At 36.1% G+C, this 24,982-nt stretch overlaps 1 protein-coding gene and 1 non-coding gene across 15 annotated transcripts in view; both read right to left on the bottom strand.

Moving 5' to 3' along the window:
- CHODL (chondrolectin) overlaps window positions 1-24,982 on the bottom strand; it is a 593,574-nt gene that overhangs the window by 56,272 nt on the left and 512,320 nt on the right. The window lies entirely within an intron of this gene.
- On the bottom strand, window positions 20,464-20,599 carry LOC145540052 (small nucleolar RNA SNORA51). The gene has a single exon (XR_014078178.1). It is a non-coding gene; the product is annotated as a small nucleolar RNA SNORA51 (small nucleolar RNA).

The following is a 24,982-nucleotide window of genomic DNA, read 5'->3' as shown; positions in this document are numbered from 1 at the left end:
TGCCAATTTTCTTCCAAAAATGTCAGGAAATCAGAAAGCTAAAATGGGAATTCAACTAAAGATTAACCTACCATTAATGAGATGTCATAGTGAAGTCTGTATTGATGAAGACCAAAAAAAACTCAAAATTTTAAATAAAGAGTGAGAAGATATCCCACAACCAGATCTAAAGACTCAAAAACTGTTGCCTTTTGTTGCCATGTCTATTTACTGAGCACCAAAGGAAAATTGAACTGAAGCAGATGAACAAAGAAAAAGGAAATTAAATGTACAAGAGGGTGATGACCAATAGAATTGGCTATTTAAAAAGCAGTGAGTGTGATCAGAGTTCATCCTTCTTGAAACATGCAGGCCTCAGACATGAATTTTCAGAATGTAATAGGCAAATTCACAATGTGCCAAGACCACATGCTGTGCCACCAAATTTCCCCAGAACTATTATGACTCTGACATTAACCTACCCTTTGGACTCATTTTTTAGCCACTGATTGCTTTTAATTTGACTTGCTTTCCTCCAACTTAAGTAATTCATTTGTTTAATGGTTATTGGGTATCACCTTACAGGCTGTTTAGTGTCACAGACACTGGGTTACAGATCTGAACAAAGAAAAAAAAAAAATCCCTGCTTCCTAGAGCTTACTGTAGGGGAATAAAAAAAATGAACAAATGACACAATTGAAATATGCTAGTGGATGACAAGTGCTATGGAACAAAACCAAGCAAGAATAAGGTGTGTGTGACAAACAGATTCAAGGGATTAGATCTGATAGACAGAGTGCCTGAAGAACTATGGACAGAGGTTCATGCCATTGTACAGGAGACAATGATCAATACCATCCTCAAGAAAAAGAAATGCAAAAAGGCAAAATGGTTGTCTGAGGAGGCCTTACAAATAGCTGAGAAAAGAAGAGAAGCTAAAGGCAAAGGAGAAAAGGAAAGATATACCCATTTGAATACGGAGTTCCAAAGAATAGCAAGGAGAGATAAAAAAAAAAAGCCTTCCTCAGTAATCAGTGCAAAGAACTAGAGGAAAACAATACAATGGGAAAGACTAGAGATCTCTTCAAGAAAATTAGAGATACCAAGGGAACATGTCATACAAAGATGGGCAAAATAAAGGACAGAAATGGTATGGACCTAACAGAAGCAAAAGATATTAGGAAGAGGTGGCAATAAAACAGAGAAGAACTATACAAAAAAGATCTTCACGACCCAGATAACCATGATGGTGTGATCACCCACCAAGAGCCAGACATCCTGGAATGCAAAGTCAAGTGGGCCTTAGGAGGCAACCCTGTGAACAAAGCTAGTGGAGGTCATGGAATTCCAATTGAGCTATTTCAAATCATGAAAGATGATGCTGTGAAAGTGCTGAATTCAATATACCAGCAAATCTGTAAAACTCAGCAGTGGCCACAGGACTGGAAAAGTTCAGTTTTCATTGCAACCCAAAGAAAGGCAATGCCAAAGAATGCTCAAACCACCACACAACTGCACTCATCTCACACACTAGCAAAGTAATTCTCAAAATTCTTCAAGTGAGGCTTAAAAAGTACATGAACCATGAATTTCCAGCAACTCAAGATAGATTTAGAAAAGGCAGAAGAATCAAGATCAAATTGCCAACATTTGTTGGACCATCGAAAAAGCAAGAGAGTTCCAGAAAAACATCTATTGCTTTATTGACTACATCAAAGCCTTTGACTGTGTGGATCATCATAAAGTGTGGGAAATTCTTAAAGAGATAGGAATATCAGACCACTTGATCTGCCTCCTGAGAAATCTGTATGCAGGTCAAGAAGCAATAGTTAGAACAGAACATGGAACAACAGACTGGTTCCAAATCTGGAAAGGAGTACATCAAGGCTGCATAGTGTCACCCCGCTTATTTAACTAAAATACAGAGTACATCATGCAAAATGCTGGGCTGGATGAAGCACAAGCTGGAATCAAGATTGTCGGGAGAAATATCAATAATCTCAGATATGCAGATGACACCACCCTTATGGCAGGAAGTGAAGAGAAACTGAAGAGCCTCTTGATGAAAGTGAAGGAGGAGAGTAAAAAAGCCGGCTTAAAGCTAAACATTCAAAAAACAAAGATCATCGCATCTGGTCCCATCACTTCATGGCAAATAGATGGGGAAACAATGGAAACAGTGACACTTTCTTTTCTTGGGCTCCAGAAACACTGCAGATGGTGACTGCAGCCATGAAATTAAAAGACACTTGTTCCTTGGGAGAAAAGCTATGACCAACCTGGACAGCATATTAAAAAGCAGAAACATTACTTTGCCAACAAAGGTCCGTCTAGTCAAGGCTATGGTTTTTCCAGTGGTCATGTATGGATGTAAGAGTTGGACTGTGAAGTAAGCTGAGCGCTGAAGAATTGATGCTTTTGGACTGTTGGAGAAGACAGAGAAGGCAATGGCACCCCACTCCAGTACTCTTGCCTGGAAAATCCCATGGACGGAGAAGCCTGGTGGGCTGCAGTCCATGGGATCGCTAAGAGTCGGACATGACTGAGCGACTTCACTTTCACTTTTCACTTTCAAGCATTGGAGAAGGAAATGGCAACCCACTCCAGTGTTCTTGCCTAGAGAATCCCAGGGACGGCGGAGCCTGGTGGGCTGCCGTCTATGGGGTTGCACAGAGTCAGACACGATTGATGCGACTTAGCAGCGGCAGCAGCAGTTGGAGAAGACTGTTGCGAGTCCTTTGAACCACAAGGAGATCAAACCAGTCAATCCTAAAGGAAATCAGTCCTGAGTATTCATTGGAAGGACTGATGCCGAAGCTGAAACTCCAATACTTTGGCCAACCGATAGGAAGAACTGACATTGGAAAAGACCCTAATGCTGAGAAAGATTGAAGGCAGGAGGAAAAGGGGACGACAGAGGATGAGATGGTTGGATGGCGTCACTGACTCAATGGACATGATTTTGAATAAACTCTGGGAGTTGGTGCTGGACAGGGAAGCCTGGTGTGTTGCGGTCCATGGTGTTGCAAAGAGTCGGACATGACTAAGTGAGTGAACTGAATTGTGGTATGTGGGAAAATTAAGAAACTTTTAGACAACAGTTAACAATGCTGTATTATGTGCTTGAAAGTTGCTAAGCAAGTAGATCTTAGTTCTCAGAACAAGAAAAAGTTTTGTAACCACATGAAGTGATGTATGTTAACTTGCTGTGATAATCATTTTGCTATATATATATATAGTATACCTTTATACAATGTTATATGTCAATTATATCTCAATAAAACTGTGGGGTTACTCAGAGAGGACAGAAAACTTGTCTTGTGCTTTATCTTATTCTTCTACCCCATCTGCTTGTTGAGCTTCTAGAAAGTTCAGAATTATACATTACTAATGGACTCTACTATTTGGACCTACCATCTGTAGCCTGAAGAAATTATTTTTTTTGTACATAAATTTTAAAAACAACCAAGTGACACCTATTAAGTAAACCAAATCTTTGCTAGAAAGTTTAAGTGTCACTAGAATTAGGCAACTCCATTTTCTCAATGACAATCTTAATTCAGGAGTGTTTTGTTAAGATGTAAACAGAGTTGAGCAGATTGTTCTCTTTCCAGAGGTTACAGTCAAATGGTGACCACAGAAAAAATAATTTCCAAGAGTTGCTTTGTTTGATCCATTAGGGAAGGAGGGAAAGAAAATATTTTAATAGTTCTATATATTGATAGTTTGTTAAAAGGAAAGCCTGTCTCTGCTATTATGTAACGCTGTCCAAACCCTATGCTTCATGTCCTAAAATTCAATCAGGGATGCTGAGTGTTTTCTCAGGTACTGTGTCTCAGGAGAAGGCAATGGCACCCCACTCCAGTACTCTTGCCTGCAAAATCCCATGGACGGAGGAGCCTGGTAGGCTGCAGTCCATCGGGTCGCTAAGAGTCGGACACGACTGAGCGACTTCACTTTCACTTTTCACTTTCATGCACTGGAGAAGGCAATGGCAACCCACTCCAGTGTTCTTGCCAGGAGAATCCCAGGGATGGGGGAGCCTGATGGGCTGCCGTCTATGGGGTCGCACAGAGTTGGACGTGACTGAAGCGACTCAGCAGCAGCAGCAACATCAGTGTCTCAGATAGAAATAATAAACTGCAATGGGGAAAAAAAAATGGCCTGTGTTTTACATTAAAAAATAAACTAAATATCATGGAATGGCAGAATCTGACCTTTAATGTGCCTGCAATATGTCTGGAAGTATGAGTATTACTGCCATAATTTTTAGTTACCTATTCCCCAGATAACTGTAGTATTCATTTTAAAATAGTCTTATATGACCTTGGTATGATTTAGAATCAAGAATCCATAATGATGTCTTAATAGTTTCCAGTAAGATTTCAGCTCCTATGAGTTTCTTTTCTATTTCCATAGCCACAACATTTTTTAAAGTACACAGAATCTTAATTGGTAAGCTGCAGAGGTCCCTTGAGATTTTTTTGTCCTAAAGTTTTAAAAATTTCTAAACAGAATACAAAAAAAGGGGCAAAGTTTAATTTTTCTTTTTTTTTTAAGTGAGCTGATATTTTTTTAGGATTCTTTTTTCAGTCACTGACTTCTCCCTTAGATACCACTCTGGGTGTTAGGAGCTCAGTCGTGTCTGACTTCTTGCAACCCCATGGACTGTAGCCCACCAGGCTCCTGTATCCATGGAGTTCTACAGGCAAAAGTATTAGAGTGGGTTGCCATTCTCTTCTCCAGGGGATCTTGCCAACCCAGGAATTGAACCTGGGTCTCCTGCATTATAGGCAGATTCTTTACTAACTGAACTACCAGGGAAGTCCAAGAGTATTAAAAATGCATAATAGTGTAATCTGAAAATATATATATATATATGTATAACCGAATCAATTTGTACCATTAAAATTAACACAAAATTGTAAATAAACTATACCTCAATAAAAATGTGTAATAGTAGACTTTGATTAATCTGTTACTTTTAATTTAAACATTTCTATTGAGTTCATTTCTCAAATCCTATAGTGACTTTTGAGTGAAAATAAGGTATCAAATAACACCATGTTAGGGTATTTTGGCATAAATTGCATGCAAGTACTACCCTAAGATTTATATCAATTGTCTTCAAGATGGTACTTCTCTATGAGTCTATCTATGAGGATAAGAATGAGGTCCAAAAAATTAATATTTCATAAGTATGAATCATAGTCATACCTTTGCTTTAGCTGATGATACCCAGGTTGTCTAAACTACCAGTCCGTCTTTAACTGAAGTTATATCAACTTACTGGCTAAACTTGATATATCATGCTGAGCAGAGCACAGTAATGCATGCCTTTCATTAATATAAAATTAGTTATGTATTATTTCTAAATACTAGTTATGATCAAAACCTTCCAAAATATGTGATAGATGAAAATAGTGTTTTTAATTTTCATTGGAATATAGATTTACAACATTGTGTTAGTCTCTGCTGTACAGCAAAGTGAATCAGTTACACATATACATATGTCTACTCTTTTTTAGATATTTTTCTATGTATAGGTCATTACAAAGTATTGAGAAGAGTTCACTGTACTATATAGTAGGTCCTTATTAGTTATCTATTTTATATATGGTACTGTGTGTATGTCAATCCCAATCTCCCAATTTATTCCTACTCCAGCCCTTGCTTTCCCCTGGTAACCATAAGTTTGTTTTCTACATCTGTGACTCTATTTGTTTTGTAAATAATTTCATTTGTACTATTTTTTTAGATTCCACATATAAGTGATATTATATGATATTTGTCTTAGTGAGAGAAAGTAATTTAAAAAAAAACCTTAAATGAAAAACTTGGGAATGATAGAGTTTTAAGAAGCCACGTAAAGACCCCAAATTAATATAATCAAAAAACTCTGTAATTTCACTTATAATAAGATATACAATGATATCTAGAAATGAAACTTGAAATTATAAATCATAACAAACATTTTGTCAATTTAAATGCAACTTGGAAGAGTGAAATTTTAAAGCAAACTGTATGATTGCTTTTATGTATATGTACATTTTTACTTGTAAATTATTTGGCGGTCACTTGAGAATAGTGCAGAATTTCATTCAAAAGTTGAAAAGAAAGATATATCAGCTATCTCAGTTGACTTTTCCCTCATATGTCAAAAGCTAATGGATACACAAATGGCTCTTAAATTTTGTTTCTGTCCTCACTCTTTCCCTTATGATCACAAAAATAAATCAGCAAGGATCCTCTAAGACTTAAGTGAAACAAAATTCTGGTGAACCAGAAGATCACCAAATAATATAAGAGAATAATTCTGTTAGTTTCTAAATGGCTTTGATCTGCACATCCAAAACCCACTGTATTTCAAACTCAGAGTTTAATGACTAGATTAATCTTTACCATCTAGAGTATTATTTTTGATTTATGTTGGCTGACATTCTCTAACAATGATTTTTCAAGATGAACTTTTCTTTTAAATTATTCAAGTTCATCACTGACATTGAATGATCAGCTAGTTTCAGCAGATGTAGACACATGCAGAGTATTTATTGTCTATGTCAAATTGTGCAGGATATTATACTTTTAAGGGCCAAGATGAACGAAAATGAAAATCTGGTCTTGTTTTGTTGAAAACAAAAAGGTTACTCTTCTACTACCCTCAGTCTATTTTATCAAAGGTGAGATTTATATAAAATTACTAAGAAACATAAAGTATTCAATTAAGATTAAGAACTAATTCTGTGGTTGTGTGTTTTCCATTTTCTATTTACATCATCAGTAAATCATTTTAACTTGGATTGTATTAAATAAAACTATTTCATAATCTAAACTTCAACTTTCTCAGGATTTATTACAATAAAAAGTAATTTTTAAAATAACTTTTTAACAATTAAAAGCTTTTTAACAATTAAAAACAATTAACAACAATTGTTTATAAAATATAAACTTCAACATGTGCTTCTGCCTTTCTCTCCTATATCAGAAAGGAGGTGGGAGAAACTATTTGGAAATGATGTGACTGACAAGGGATTAATTAATTCACAAAATATGCAAACAGTTTATACAGCTCAATATCAAAAAATAAACAAGCAAATCAAAAAATGGTAAGGAGACCTGAATGGCCAGTTCTCAAAGAAGACATACAGATGGCCAAAAGGTATATAAAAAGAGTCTCAATATAGCTAATAGAGAAATACAAATCAAAACTATAATGAAATTATCACTTCACACTGGTCAGAATGTCCATCATCAAAAAGCCTACAAATAATAAATTCTGGAGAGGGTGTGGAGAAAAGAGAAACCTCTTACATTCTTGGTGGGAATGTACATTGGTGCAGCCACTATGTAGAACCATACAGATGTATGCGTAAACTAAAGATGTATGCGTAAACTAAAGAGCTATCATATGATCCTACAGTCCCACTCTTGGGCAAATGTCAACAGAAAACCACAATTTGAAAAGATATATGCACCCCAATGTTTACTGAAGCACTATTTATAATAGCCAAGATATGGAAGTGACCTAAAAGTCCATCAACAGATGAATGGATAAAGAATGGTGTGTGCATGCTAAGTCATTTCAGTCGTGTCTGACTCTTTATTGCCCTGTGGACTGCAGTCTGCCAGGCTCCTCTGTCCATGGGATTCTCCATGCAAGAAAACTGGAGTGGGTTGCCATGCCCTCCTTCAGGTGATCTTCCCAACCCAGGGATTGAACCTAAGTCTCTTGTGTCTCATGTATTGGAGGTGGTTTTATACCACTAGCACCACCTGGGAAGCCACAAAGAATGGTATATATACACAATAGAATATTACTCAGCCATAAAAAGAATGAAATAATGCCATTTGCAGCAACAAAGATGGACCTAAACATTATCACATTAAGTAAGCCAGAGAAAAACAAATACCATGTCTCTTATATATGGATAAAAGAAAAAAAACACAAATGAAGTTATTTTCAAAACTGAAAGAGACTCACAGATGTAAGAAGACAAGAATATGAGTACCAAAGGGGAAAAGGTGGGGCAGGGAGAGGAATAAATTAGGAGGCTGGGATTAACTTACATACATTACTATATATAAAATAGGTAACCTACAAGGACCTACCATATAACAAATGGAACTATACTCAATAATATATAATTATTATAAGAGAAAATATGTATATATATATATACATACACATACACATGCATATATAAATACATATAACTGAATCACTGTGTTATACAACTGAAACTTACTTGATGTTGTAAATCAACTTCAAAAATTTTTTAAAAAGAAGGCACACATACAATCTAAGAAAATAATTTTATAAAAAGACTCTTAAATGTAAAAACTTGGGAATGGGCGTTATCTTTACATTCCAAATGGTTTTATGCATTTAAAGGATGGAGTTTTTAGAATATGGATTAAGTCAAATAATTTATTATATTAGATGTTCACTGTTGAATTAGAAATTGTTCCTGTCCTAGTTTAATATGTTAAAGAAAGAAAACACTTTTCAAAATAAGTGCCTATGAAATGCCTGGTTGCTCAGATCCTCATTCAAGGAACTTCACTAAGTCAGCTAATCTTCTGGCCTTCACACTAAAAGACTTTTTGTTATTCAATTAGCACCAAATTCATAAGTAACATACTATATAGTTCACTTTGATGTTCCTTGTGTGTCTGTGTGCAAAGTCACTTCACTCATGTCTGACTTTGTGCACCCCTATGAACTGCAGCCTGCCAGACTCCTCTGTCCATGGGATTCTCAAGGCAAGAACACTGAAGTGGGTTGCCATTTCCTTCTCAAGTTTTGTCATAGTCAGATATTATTCAGATATTAAAAATATTCTGTCTTCGTTTGCTAGGGCTGCTTTAAATTATCACATAGTAAGTGACTGAAAGCAATAGACGTTTATTCTCTCACAGTTCTGAAGACTAGAATTCTGAAACCAAACTTTTGGCAGGGCCACATTTGTGCTGAAGGTTCTGGGGAAGAAGTTGTCCTTGCTTCTTCCTAGCTTCTGGTAATGCCTGGACATCCCTAGAATTCTTGACTTGCAGCAGCATCATTCCAAGCACTTCCTCTGTCTTTGCATGGTCTTCTCCTTGCCTGTGTGTGTGTTTGTGTTCTCCTCTTGTAAGAATACTAGTCATTGGATTTAGAGCCCACCTCAAGATAGGCTCAGATCGTAAAGAATCTGCCTTCAATACAGGAGACCCAGGTTCAATCCCTGGGTTGGGAAGATCCCCTAGAGAAGGGAATGGCAACCTGCTCCAGTATTCTTGCCTGCGAAATCCCTAGGACAGGTAAGCCTGGCAGGCTAGAGTCCATGGGGTCTCAAAGGGTGGGGCACGACTGAGTGACTAACATTTTCGGTTTCACTTTTAAGATCCTTAATTAAATCTACAAAGACTTTTCAAACACAATCGTATTTACAGATAATAGGAGCTAGAATTTGAACACATCTTTTTGGATTACAATTCAGTGGACTGAAGTCTCTAAGCAGTTAGACTGAAAAATTGACTCCATTCAATCCCTTTTGTATTCCAAGAATTGCTAAGATTTTGCCAAATATATCAAATGTCTAAGGTATGTGGAAGAGTATCTCTGAAAGAGATGGGAATACCAGACCACCTAACCTGACTCTTGAGATACCTGTATGCAGGTCAGGAAACAACAGTTAGAACTGGACATCGAACAACAGACTGGTTCCAAATAGGTAAAGGAGTACATCAAGGCTGTATATTGTCATCCTGCTTATTTAACTTATATGCAGAGAACATCATGAGAAACGCTGGGCTGGATGAAGCACAAGCTGGAATCAAGATTGCTGGAAGAAATATCAATAACCTCAGATATGCAGATGACACCACCCTTAGGGCAGAAAGTGAAGAGGAACTAAAGAGCCTCTTGATGAAAGTGAAAGAGGAGAGTGAAAAAGCTGACTTAAAGCTCAACATTCAGAAAACTAAGATCACAGCATCCGGTCTCATCACTTCATGGGGAAACAGTGGAAACAGTGGCTGACTTTATTTTTTGGGGCTCCAAAATCACTGCAGATGGTAATTGCAGCCATGAAATTAAAAGACGCTTACTCCTTGGAAGGAAAGTTATGACCAACCTAGATAGCATATTAAAAAGCAGAGGCATTACTTTGTCAGCAAATGTCCATCTAGTCAAAGCTATGGTTGTGCCAGTAGTCATGTATAGATGTGAGAGTGGACTGTAAAGAAAGCTGAGTGCTGAAGAATTGATGCTTTTGAACTGTGGTGTTGGACAAGACTCTTGAGAGTCCCTTGGACTGCAAGGAGATCCAACCAGTTCATCTTAACGGAAATCAGTGCTGAATATTCATTGGAAGGACTGATGCTGAAGCTGAAACTCCAATACTGTGGCTACATGATGCGAAGAACTGACTCACTGGAAAAGACCCTGATGCTGGGAAAGATTGAAGGCAGGAGGAGAAGGGAACAACAGAGGATGAGATGGTTGGATGGCATCACCAACTCAATGGACATGAGTTTGAGTAAACTCCGGGAGTTGTTGATGGACGGGGAGACCTGGTATGCTGCAGTCTGTGTGGTTGCAAAGAGTCAGACACGACTGAGTCACTGAACTGAACTGAACTGAAGGTATGTGAGAAATGAGATGGGGCCTATAAAGAGGAAAACTAGTTATCTTTATTTATAATTACTTCTTATATTCATCTTACTCTCTGAAATTAATTGTATATGTAATAAGATTAAAAGTACCCTCAATAATTAACGTACATTCTTCAAGAAAAAAAACAAAAAGAGCAGGTAGAAACATTCTGTATTAAGGTTAGTACGTTGAAATAAGCAGCTTACTTAGAAGTTCAATTTAATAGACTATTGAATTAATTTATATCCTAATTTTATATATTTGTTGGTATAATTCTTTAGATACAATTATATCTACCACTTTTCATTATATGAATTTTATTGTCTTAATGGTATTAGAACTATGAATATTGAAAAGACTTTTTTTAAAGCTCTGAATCAACACTAAGCCAAAATCTCTGATGGCTAAAATCCAAAAAGCTGGCAGTGAAAAAGCGAAAAATGCTAGCACAAATGCAGAGCAAGAGGAACCGTTGTTCATTGCTGGTGGGAACACAAAATTGTATAGCCACTTTGCAAGACAGTTTGGCATGTTCTTACATGCATTTTATCATAAGATCCAGCAATAGAGCTCCTACATACTTATCTAAATAAACTCAAAATTTATATCCACACAAAAATCTGCATATGAGCTATAGAACTTTCTTTATAATGGTTCCAAACTGGAATCTACCAAGATGTCCTTTAAAAGTGAATGGGTATACATATGTTTACTGTTCGTGGAGTTTTCAAGGCAAGAATACTGGAGTGGTTTGCGATTCCCTTCTCCAGTGGACCACATTTTGTCAGAACTCTGTCCATGGGGTCCTAAAGTCAAACATGACGTAGCAACTGGAGAACAACAATCCATACGTTTGTATACCAAGGGGGTAGAGGGGGATGGGATGAATTGGGAGATTGGGGTTGACAAATATACATATTGATACTATGTATAAAATAGCTACTGAGAACCTACTGTATAGCACAGGAAACTACTCAGTCTTTGGGGTGACCTAAATGGGAAGGAAATCAAAAAGAGTTTATATATATAATATAACTATATATATATAACTAATTCACTTTGTTATACAATAGAAACTAACACAACATTGTAAAGCAACTATACTCTAATAAATTTTTTTTTAAAGTGAACGGGTTAAACTGTGATACATCAATACAATGGTAAATTATTCAGCAATAAGAAGAAACAAGCTATCAAGTCATGAGAAGATATGGAGGAAACGTAAAAGGATATTGCTGATAGAGAAATTTGAAAAGGCTATACACTATGATTCCAAACACATGACATTGTAGAAAACGCAAATCTGTTGATAGTAAGGAAAAAAAAAAAAAAAATCAGTGATTACCAGAGAAGGTTCAGGAAGGAGGGAATGGATGAATATGTAGAGTACAGGGGATTTAAGGCAACAAACTTATGTTGCATAATACTAGAATGGTGAATACATAACATTATACATTTGTCAAAAACATATTGTGACAACCTAGGGGGTGAGATGAGTGGGAGGCGGGAGGGAGGTTCATGAGGTAGGAGATTTACATATACCTATGGCTGACTCAAGCCGATACATGGCAGAAACCAACACAATATGCAAAGCAATTATCCTCCAATAACATACATTTAAATAAAAAAAAAAAGAGAAAAACATAGAACTACAAACCCAGAGTGAACCCTAATGTAAACAATGGAATTTAGTTAATAACACATTGATATTGGTTCATCGGTTGTAAGAAATGTACTACAATCATCAAGATGCTCAAGTGAGAAACTGTGGAAAGAGGAAGTAAAGGCAAAAGAAATACTCTGTATTCAATTTTCTGAAAATCTAAAACTGTTTTAAAAATTAGAGTTTATTAATAAAAAATGTCATGTTTTTTTTTAATCCTAAATCAAGTTTGATTGAAAAAATGCAGCCCTTGAGAATGATGTAGGATTACCCTCCTGACCCAAGCTGCCTGGTTTATGAGCAATCATTATATTTTCTTCTTTTGTATATTTTTGGGAGCTCTGTTAGACAATGATATCTAAAAGCCAGAAGATAAATCTGTATTTGAGAACTAAATCTCCAAATGTAAACTTATTAGCATTTTAGATTTTCTATCCACCAGGAAATTACTTAATCAATTTATTTTAATTCTTTGGCCTGTAGGATCTCTCTCACTATCTTTAAAATGGCATTAGACAGGTGCTTAAATTTTTATTTTTTTTAAAAAAATGTCATTTCCAATTGATTTTATAATATTTTGGATTCAAGGACAAGTGTATGCGTTAAATGACAATGCCGATACTCTAATACGCGCATTATTTTTCATTTCCTCTACCTCTTTGAGCATCCATTGGGGCAGAGCTAGCTAATGCCACAGAATGTGTCTTCTCCCTTTTGGGGATATTATTATAGCCCTTATTATATTATTATATTATATTATTATAGCCCTTATTAGAAGGTTTCCATGTTCGTGAAATAATATGTAACACTAACATGAGGAGCGTAGGATGACTCCCAGATATGCTCCTCATGTTAATGTTATCTATTATTTTACAGACTACAATATCGTTAAGTAATTAGCCTCCAATTAAAATAAATATTTTTTTTTTGAAAAGTATGTTGTTTATCCTTCTAAAATACTACCACAAACAGCAAAATTTTTTGAGTGCAAAACATCAAGAAAATCTGCTCTTTGAGAGCCTGGAGATTTTTTTGTATGGCAACAATTATGTCAAACAACAAGGTCAGATCACATTAACCAAATTTATTATGATTTCAATGAAGCTGTACTATTTTAAATAGCTGTAATAGTGCCTTCTGTTTTTAAAGTTCTATAAAGTTCATGGTAGACTTTGAGATACTAAAGGGGAAAATAAACAATTTCAATAAACTATTTGCACTATTTTAACCTTGTTGCCACATTTGCATTATCTTCTGTAAAATGAAGCATATAATCTTGCTTTGATTTCCCATTTCACCACGATTAATAGAATGCAAAGCTTCCATAAAGTATTATATCTACCTAGGGAATATAGGAGTTCTTTGTGTAATGTACTATGTTGCATCTAACTGGAAGTCTAATTAATGTAGATGGTAGAGGAATGTATGTGCTTTCAATTGTCTGTTATTTGCTGACCTGTAGATAAATTTCAGTTTGCTATTTTCCAATAAATAATAAATTCCACTAATAACAATAGCTTTTCATTAACTAAATGTCCTGTGATTGTCAGCTCAACTGTGTGTCTCTCTCCTTAATGGGGACTTAAAATGCTTAGGTAAGTTTAAATCATCATGAAATATTTATTTGGTTGCATTTGCAAATTATATAGTACTCGTGTGAGTAACTGTAAAGTAGACAAAGCTATGTTTGCTTTTCCTTCCTCCCATCTGATGGTCCTTTGACTAGGTGCTTTTGGCCTTCATTGCCATTTTCTTGGCTTCCTTGGGACTTGTATGGTGGCAATTCTGTATGGCATTCAGTGTGCTATAAATTTGGGTGTTTTTCCAAGACTTGTTGGCAAGAACATGAGCTCTCAGCAAGCACCAGTGACCCTAGGGTGTAGGCTTCTGCAGCCTTCAACAATATAGACCTAGTTGTGCTTAGCAGGCATGATTATAAAGGAGGCAATGATTATAAAGGAAAAAAAAAACCCAGTTTACAGGAAAATATTGGTGTTAGGGTTAAATAGAAACAAATGCACTTCCCTAATGAAGCTACTTTTTATGTTGTATTGATCTATCTTTGAGACAAAGGAATGAACTCTGGAGGGGCTAAATTTGGATTCTTATTATTTGTTCATAAGCTCAACAATCACCATGCCACATGGTCTCACTTTGCTTCTAAATAGTCTTAGTATATATGAGAAAGTAGTCTTCCTATGGATGCAGACTTATCAGGCTTACATAATTTCTTGGAAAGAGGTAGTAGAGACAACTTTGTGCCCACGACTAAAGATGTCTGCTTATGAGAGGTGGCCAGAGCCTACCAGGCTCCTCTGTCTATGGAATTTTCCAGGCAAGAACACTGAAGTAGGTAACCATTTGCTTCTCCAGGGGATCTTCCTGACCCAGGGATGGAACCCAGGTCTCCTGCATTGTCTTAGATTCTTCACCATCTGAGACACCAGGGGAGCCCATTTGAAAAAGAAAGGAACCTCAAGTAAGACCTTTGATGGGGGGTTCTAATATGGCACATTTTAAACTTTGCAAAAAAAAAAAAAAAAAACAAACACATCTTTTTCCCAAACACCATTTGTTTAGAGAGGAGGTAATATTCACAGGTGGGCCATGGTCATAATCCAAATATAGTAGATTCACAGTGCCAAAATCAACTTGTCCCAGTAGGTTCCAGTTCATTTTCAAGATTCAGGTTAGGATGATTGGTAGCAACTGCTATCCAGGCAAAAACAATACTGAGATGGTATCCTCAGATACCACTGAGTCCCTGTTACATTCCTCAGCAAAAGATACTGGGTTTTAGAAACATAAATTGGCCTGAGATAACTGCTCAGGAAGATGGAAATTTGCTTGTGTTTTTAACTTGGTTTGATTAAGGCAAATGCTACGGTAATCTATGTCTTATTAAGTCTTTGGTCTCTTTAAAAAGTCAACCATGTGATAAACCATACCAATATTTTCTTAGGTCAGCTTCCAAAGACAACAGAAATAAAAGCAAAACTAAACAGATGCGATCTAATCAAACACACAAGCTTTTGTACCACAAAGGAAACCACAGACAAAAGGAAAAGACAACCTACAGAATGGGAGAAATATCTGCAAACAATGAGAACAAGGGATTCATTTCCAAAATACACAAATAACTCACACAACTCAACAACAACAACAAAGAAGACATATAGATGGCCAATAGGCACATGAAAAAATGCTCAACATCATTAATTATTAGAGAAATACAGATCAAAACTATAATGAGATACCACTTCACACCTGTCAGAATGGCCAGCATTAAAAAGTCTAAAAATAACAAATGCTGAAGAGTGTGGTGAAAAGGTAATCCTTCTACACTGTTGGTGAGAATGTATGTTGGTGCAACTACTATGGAAAACAGTATAGAGGTTTTGCAAAAACTAAAAATAGAGTTGCCATATGATCTGCAATCTCACTCCTGGGTATATATCCAGACAAAGTGAAAGTGAAAGTCACTCAGTCATGTCTGACTCTTTGTGACCCCACGGACTATAGGCCAGAATACTAGAGTGGGTAGACTATCCCTTCTCCAGCGGATCTTCCCGACCCAGGAATCGAACAGGAGTCTGCTGCATTGCAGATGGATTCTTTACCAACTGAGCTATCAGGGAAGCTATATAATTCAAAAAGCTACATGCATCCCTATGTTCATAGCAGCACTATTCACAATAGCCAAGACAGGGAAACAACTTAGATGTCCAGCAACAGATGAGTGGATAGAGAAGATGTTGTACACATGTACAGTGGAATTCTATTCAGCCATAAAAAAGAATGAAACTAGAGATTATTATACTAAGTGAAGTAATTCAGAAAGCCAAAGACAAATACCATATGATATCACTTAGATGTTGAATCTAAAATATGACACAAATGGACTTATCTAAGAAACAGACTTGTGGTTGCCAAGGGGAAGGGGTTGGGGGAAGGAAGGAGTGGGAGTTTGGGGTTGGTAGATACAAAACAAGTACCTATAGGATGTATAAACAACCATGTCCTACAGTATAGTACAGGGAGCTATATTCACTATGTAGTTATATTTTAAATATTTTAATTTAAAAAATTAAAATGTATATGTATGTACATATACATACATATACATTTTAATATTTTTCTCCATCATGTTTTATCCCAAGATATTGAATATAGTTCCCTGTGCTATGCAGCAAATATATGTATGTATATATATAATCACTTTGCTGTATGGCAGAAATTGACACAATGTTGTACATTAACTATATTAATACTAATTAAATTCATCCAATCATCTCTCCTCTGTTCCTAACCTTGTTGAGGTCATCATGACCATCATCATCCAGTGGAACAACTACCTTATTTCTTGCAAATCTTATATAGACTTTTCACACCATACTGAGGATACTTCTAAAATATAATCATCCCAATCCTCTGCTTAAAATCAGTCAGTAAGTAAAGCCTCAGTTCTTTCAAAACCTTCCCAGACACACATTCTTTCACTTGTCCTTTTATATTCTGTTCAACTATACTGAATACATCTTACATATGCTAGTGTTCTTTTGTGTCTAAACTTTTGCGCAATATTATGCAAACTAAAATACTGCTCCAACACCTCTACTTCTTCCTTTACCTGACTATTTCTATTAATCTTTTAGAGTTCTAATTATATAGGCTTTCTTCAGGAAGATTTCTCTGACATCTAAATACCAGTCTAGGTGTTCTTTCTAAGTTTAATTTAAAGTCAAACATGTCAAAGTTGGTTTTGAGACTATAGAAGCCACTGTGTAACTGATTCCACTCCAGACAGACACAGCCCAGCTCTCTAGGCATTAAGAACATCTCCAATTGAGACTCAGAGAAAGACAGAGAAGAAGGCTTTGGATTTTTCACTCACAACAGATGGCAGAAATTTGGATTTCAATTTGTTGGCCACTGGACTTCAATTTGCAAAAGGAATATTTTAATATTAATTTTCCCATAAAATCGGTGAGGCAGACATATTCAGCTTTTTATATCCCTATGTTGCTAACATTTTGTTAGTGAACTATGAACATTTTTCTTGAAACATCCTTATGCTATATTTATTGAAATATAAAGAAACTTCTGATGCAACTAAGTTTAGGTAATTAAAAGAATGAATTTTCAGTGTTTGTTGCATAGTGATCATGGATTCATTGCACCAGTCAAACAATATTAAGAGTCTTTTTTTCCCCAGAAAGATACTCACAGACACAGGGGCTGGGATCAGGGGAGTGACCTCATGAAAGTGGCAGCTGGAGAATCAGATGTAGCTAATTTGAGGGCTATATCCAGGGGGCTGCCCAGGTTTGGTGATAGTGGTAAAGAACCCACCTGCCAATGCAGGAGATGCAAGAGACATGGGTTCCTTCCCTGGGTCGGGAAGATCACCTGGAGGAGGGCTTGGCAACCCGCTTCAGAATTCCTGCCTGGAGAATCCCATGGACAGAGGAGCCTGGTGGGCTACAGCCCATAGGGTCACACAGAGTCAGACACGACTGAAGCGACTTAGTACAAATGCAGGAGAGCTATATCCACACATGACAGACAAGATAATTTTGGCACAGTGGATCCACCATCTCTAGATAATACTTAACCTATATACAATATATCTTCTCTAAGAGAAGAGTATTTGAATAAAAAATACTGTCTTCTTTCAAAGTTTAACAGAGAATAAAGCTTTGGGAAATATTAAGAGAAAATGACTGCTTCCGTCTTTGTGGAATTTCATTTTAAAGTGTAATATTCCCAGACTCTCTCCATGCCCTTTACTCTCTCTGTCCAATGGGAGGTGCAGTGACTTTTCTAATAGGTAAATGTGATGAGGCTATAATGGGCTTGCTCAGCCTTTTTTACCCCCTCTCAAGAGCTGCTTTTTGCCTGTAGAATGGAGACTTTCTCTGTTTCTACAGTAAGAGTTTGACTCAATGGCTAAGAGCCTTCTTCTGGTCTTGTTTGTCATAACTGAATAGGTGAAGTGAAGTGAAGCCGCTCAGTCGTGTCTGACTCTTTGTGACCCCATGGACTGTAGCCTACCAGGCTCCTCTGTCCATGGGATTTTCCAGGCAAGAGTACTGGAGTGGGTTGCCATTTCTTTCTCCAGGGGATCTTCCCAACCCAGGGATCAAACCTGGGTCTCCCGCTAATTCTGGTTTTCATTTTCCAGGCCCATTGGTGATTATCTTCAGCTATATACTTTAACTTCTAGTAGCATTTCCTGGTGACTCAGTGATAATGAATTCGTCTGCAATGCAGGACACACGGAGATGGTGGTTCAGTCCCTGGATTGGGAAGATCCCCTAGAGGAAGAAATGGCAACCCACCCCAGTAATCTTGCCTGGAAAATCTTATGGGCAGAGGAGCCTTGCAGGTTGCAGTCCATGAGGTCTCAGAAAACTTGGATATGAGTGAATGAAACTGTTTATGTTCTCTGTACTCTTTTTTTTCTTTTTTGGATTTATCACTTTTTTAGGTCCCACTGAGGAAAAAAGAAAACACTGTTTGGTACCCTCAAATATCCTAACAACCTGTGCTCAGTCTAGCATCTTCAAACATATCTAACAGTTGTGTTTTAATTGGAGTAGTTATGAATCATTCTCCTCAAATGTATGAATATTACTAATACTACCAAAAATAAGAACAGGAATCATACCTCACATATCATTATCTCTCTGGGTAATGTTTTTCTGATGAATGTCTCATTTTAAAATCCAAATTTCAAATAATGTACATTTTTCTCCATATAATACTGATCAGCTGATGTTTAAACAAGGTAGCTTATAACTCTGTCTCCAAAACTCAACAACAAGATTATATTAATGTGTGGAGAAAGTTTTGGATTATAATCCAGATATGATTAAGAGGACAGCTTCAGAATTATGTATAGACACTTTGAGGAGGATGCCAAGTATTAACATTGGGCAAGTATGTCTGAGATATCACTGCAGTCGAAGGAGGTATCAAGGCCTGGTGGATCACAAAGATGACAGAAGAGACACTCTTGAAAGTGACAGTGGTACGATGAAGAGCTACTATTCTTAAAACAGTTTCTTGGTTCTTTCTGAAACATAATCACCAGAAGAGTAGAAAGTCCATTTTGCAGTTTTTCATTCTCATTTATTGACCACATCCCCTGAAGCTATGAAAAAGCACTCATGGCCAGGAAAATCATCACTCCTAAAAGTGTTCTTACAAAACTGTCTCCTCCTTTGATATTCACCTGATGTTGTTGCTTTTTCATCCATTTTGCTGTTGTTGTTTATTCCCCAGGTTCTTTTTTAGCTATGGGCAGCCACATGATCTCTACCCAGCCAACGAAATATAAACCGAAGCCTGTGTGGCAGTGTTTGTGGGAAATCTTTTATTATTTTTATATAAGTTTCCATCCATAACCATATGGTTGGCCTTCTCCACCCATTTTGCCCATTTTCACGTCCCTTTATCACCAAAAAGGATATTTTCAACCATTCAACTTATTTTTTAGTTTTGTTCAAGTTTCAGCTTTGCTTGGTGGGAAAACATTCATTATGTAACATTTTCCAATTGTTTTATTATTTTTGACTGCTTTTAAAGATAAATTTATTTAATGTCAGGCATTTACCATGTAGTAAATATAGTAGTTTTGACTCTATAAAATTTACATGTTAATTCATATAAAGCAACTCTTAAATATCTGAACATAAAATGATATGCTAAGCATTTCATATCTGTACATACATGTGTGTTACATGCATATACATATTTGTGTCCTCACTCAGTCATGTCCAACTTATGGTTTTTCCCATTTTAAAAAAATGGAGCCAGTATTAAGCTCCTCTTTAGCACTGTCACCCAAAACATCTGATTTTCAGAAATAAATTGGTGTTAAAATGCTGTACCTTCTAGAAAACATTTCCCAAATCACACAATATTAGTACACACATACACACACACACACATACACACACACACACACATAGAGTGCTATTTAAAATATACTTGCTAGTTGGAGCAACATGCATAAGTTCTCAATTGCTTTCAGTTCCCAATATGATTGCTTTAGAATAAATTATAGAATTTAGACAAAAATAATCACTTTCATGAACACTATTGGTAAAATTGAATTATTAGAATAAGATGCAAACAAGCTACTTTTTTTATTTTTTATTTTTTTTTCTTTTTCTTCTCTCCATGTCTCCCCATTCACAATACAGACCAGGTAAAGGGCCTGCCTGGGCTGAGGTGTATATGGGGTGGGTTTACTCTGCCTCCTCTTTCTATACAGTCAGTGTAAGTACACAGCCTGTGGTAAGCATCGGGAGGCCCAAGCTACTTTAACAATAGTGCATTTAGAGAACTATATTCAATATCCTGTGATAAATCACAATGGAAAAAATATGAGAAAGAATGTATATAAATGTAAAACTGAATCACTTTGCTGTAGATCAGAGTTAACACTGTAAATCAAGTATATTTCAATAGTTTTTTAAAGCTAAAATAAACAGAGAAGTGACAAAACAATGGTTCATTTTCATTTAGGGATTTAGATATCAGAATCTTAAAATTCAGATACTGTTAAAAACTGGAGATTGGCATTGACACACATACACTATTGATTCTAAGGAATAAAATAGATAACCATGAGAACATACTGTATAGCATGGGGAACTCTACTTAATGCGTTGTGGTGACCGTTCAGGGAAGGAAGTCCTTAAGGTGGGCATATATGTATATGTATGGTGATTCATGTTTTTTGTACAGTAGAAACAACACTGGAAAGCAACTATACCCCCACAATTTTTTTTAAATTAGTTATTACTTCCATGTGATTATTAGAAAAAATAGACCCCAAAAATGTAAAGATAATTTCCTGTACAATTCAGAAATGTAACATAAACAAGTTTATAGAATTATTTAGATATTCAAAATACAGAGATACATATGCTAAACTGTTAAACATTTAATTAATTATTGGAAAAACTTGGTCAAGTGATATACTATACCCCCCCAAAATTCTAATGACCCAGAGGGATGGGATGGGGAGGGAGGTGGGAGGGGGGTCCAGGAAGGGGAACACATGTAAACCCATGGCTGATTCATGTCAATGTATGGCAAAAACTACTACAATATTGTAAAGTAATTAGCCCCCAACTAAAATAAATAAATTTATTAAAAATATATATATAAAAAAATAAAATAAAATAAAAATTCTAATAAAAAAAATGAACCACCTCAAGAATTTGTGAAGTACTTCATTTCCCTGTCTTCAAAATACTACTACACCTTGTGGTTTTCCACACCTTTCTGGATACTTTTAATAAACCTCCCATAGGGAATGAGCAGGAAGAGTCATGGGACTTCCCTGGAGGTTCAGTGGTTATGACTCCATGCTTCAAATGCAGGGGGCATAGGTTTGATTGTTAAATAGGGAACTAAGATCCCACATACCACGTGGGAAAAAAATAAAGAGCCTTAAACTCAGTGTTCTCATTAGGCTACTTTTCTTCTCACATTATTCATGTATGCTGACTACTTCCTCCACTGGGAGGTCCCTCAGTTACCTTTTATATTCTGATTACTCTAAATCTATAATCTCTAGCCCTTACCCCTTTTAAAAATAACTCCACATATTCAGCTTATGAACATTTCCATTAGATGTCCAACAATTCAGTGTTTTCTAAATAAGCCCTCCTATATTCTCTAGCTCGGTAAATACTCCACCATCTGCCATGATATACAAAGAAGAGTGAACTTTACTCAGGTCTCACTGAAACTCACATGTAATCATCAAATTTCATTGGCAGCATTTCAATAATACTACTTAAATCCATCCAGTTCTCTCCACTCTGTTCCTAACCTTGCTGAAGTTGTCATAATCTGGACCATCATCATCCACTGGACCAACTTCCTCTTTTCTTGATCTTAAATAGGTATTCACCCTATACTGAAGACACTTCTAAAATATAATCAAGCCAATCCTTGCTTAAAATCAGTCAATAAGGACTTCCCTGGTGGTCCAGTGGTTAAGAATCTATCTGCCAATGCAGGGGACACGGGTTCAATCCCCAATCTGGGAAGATCCCACATGCTGCAGAGCAACAAAGCCTGTGAGCTACAACTATTGAGATGCACTCTAGAGCCTGGGAGTCACAACTACTGAAGTCCATGCTCCTAGAGTCCATGTTCTGCAGAAAGAGAAGCCAACACCATGAGAAGCCCAAGTACCACAATTAGAGAGTAGGCTTAGCTTGCCACAAATAGAGAAAAGCCTGAGTAGCACCCAGGGCAGCCAATAAAGAAATAAAAACAAATTTTAAAAATCACTCAATAAGTAAAACTGAAGTTCTTTAAATACCTTTTCAGACACACCTTTTATCACATGCCCTTTCATAGTCTAGTCAACCATACTGAATGTTTCCTACATACACGCTATTTTGCATCTAAACCTTTGCCGAAGATTACACAAGCTGAAATTTTGCTCCAGTACCACTACTTGTTCCTTTACCTGACTACTTCTCTTATTCTTTTATAGTTTTACTTAGATAGGTTTTTTTCAGGAAGATTTCTCTCACATTGAAACATTACACTGCTGCTAAGTCACTCCAGTCGTGTCCAACTCTGTGTGACCCCACAGACGGCAGCCCACCAGGCTCCGCCATCCCTGGGATTCTCCAGGCAAGAATACTGGAGTGGGTTGCCATTTCCTTCTCCAGTGCATGAAAGGGAAAAGTGAAAGTGAAGTCGCTCAGTCGTGTCTGACTCTTTGCAATCCCATGGACTGCAGCCTACCAGCCTCCTCTGTCCATGGGATTTTCCAGGCAACAGTACTGGAGTGGGGTGCCATTGCGCTAATACCTACTAATACCTAACACTTACCCCTCTTCATCACTTACTACTTTGAACTGTAGTGGACTAATACTGGTATGAACCTTTCACTAGTTACAAACATTATTTCAGGGACCTTGTCCTTTTTATATTCCCAGTGTTTGGTACAGATCTGAGCAAATAGTAAGTGCTCAACCTATATTTCTTAAAATTATTGAAGACTAACAGGAAAGTAATATCACAGCCAGAAACAGGGACACTGACAATGGAAGTTGACTTAGGGACTGAAAATTTCTTCTGTTTAGGAATATATTGAGATTAAAGCAACACTGGGATCCCTAAGGGAAAAGTTTTGGTAGAGATTTGGCAATATAGAATTGAGCTTACAGGTGTAGGTTTTACCGCACGAATTTTGGTGAAAACTGAAGTGGTAAAAGCAAACTAGGTTCTGAACATAAAGGAAAAGCAACAAATCTTTGGAAGAAATTATGAAGGAATTTAAATGATTCCTTTTATTGTTTTGTGTAGAAATCAATATTTCATTTGGCTTTCTGTTAATAGGGTGGAGGTAGTAGGAGATTTGTTTGCTTTGCTGGCTAGCTTCATAAATCAGCTGATATAAAGTACATTGTTTATTATCAGCCTTTACTTTTCCTCAGAATAATAAAGTACAAAAAAAATCCAAAGATATTTTGGTTACTATTACAAAGATACTTTAATAACTATTCTGTTATTACAAAAGAGTCAACAGTATATATTTGACACATAAAAAGAATATCTTTAAGATGATAGAGAATTTTATGAATTTCCATTAAGGGATCCTTGCTAAAATTGATGCAGTTGGTCACAAGGGAATGAGGAAATTATTAAATAAGAAGAAAGTGTTTGTGATAAGAGTCATAAAACTATGTTTGTATGATACAAAGTTTAATCGACAGATGTTTAGAATAACATTGATTTTTTTCAATTTTAGTTTCACACTGTTTTCAGGAAATGGGCAGAAACTGAGTGAAGATATTTATATTTCTCTAAACATTCCATTTTCCCAAATGGTTTCATATTGATTTTGTGAAAGCTTCTGCCCTCCTTCAAAATAATATTTGTCAGTTACATATGCCAGTCACCACTCACAGTTAACTGTAACCCAGCAATACTATAGGAAATGGAAATAAACGTTTCCAGATGAAGACATATTTGAAAATCTTCCATATCAATAAAAGAGTAAATTTTTCCTAGTATTTGGAAATGCTGTCATTTTTAATTCATTTTAATAAAGGTTTTATGTTGAAAATTTTACAATAATAGCACAAGTTGTTTGAAATAGAGCTTGTAATAAACCATGTTATAAGGGAAAATAATTTGAGTTGATTAGAAAATCTCTAGATTAGGAATAACAGGCAGGATATTTTTGCTATTATTTTCCATAGTGGTTGTACTAACTTATAAATCCCAACAGCAAAACAAAAAGGTTTCCTTTCCTAACAATCCACACCAATCTTTTGGTCTTTCATAGTGATATCAGTATTCATCAGTGATATCTATCTTTCATTACATATCAATGATATCTAATGTAAGCCAGTATTTAGGTTTTTCTTCAATTTTTTATTTAATTCATGCTTTTTTTAAAACTTTACTTCAGTAAGCTTAAAAATCTTATCGCAAATTTCTACTATACAAGATGTTAATGAGTTACAATATGTAGTACAGAAGTAATTCTAACTTTAGAGTAAAATAACTTTAAAGTGATCCTCTATTATAAAATAACTGAACATGCCTTATGATTCTTGAAGTTCACCCTTTCTTATAAGTTTTTAAAACTTGTAAGGGCAACATAATGTCTTAAAAACAGGATTAAATTTTCTAAAGGTAGGGTCAGTAGACTT

Source organism: Giraffa tippelskirchi, chromosome 2 (assembly GCF_054371585.1).
Source record: "Giraffa tippelskirchi isolate mGirTip1 chromosome 2, T2T-mGirTip1v1.2.pri, whole genome shotgun sequence".
Classification (NCBI taxonomy): domain Eukaryota; kingdom Metazoa; phylum Chordata; class Mammalia; order Artiodactyla; family Giraffidae; genus Giraffa; species Giraffa tippelskirchi.
Note: the sequence above shows the minus strand (reverse complement) of the source record. Positions and strands in the feature narration are given on the sequence as shown.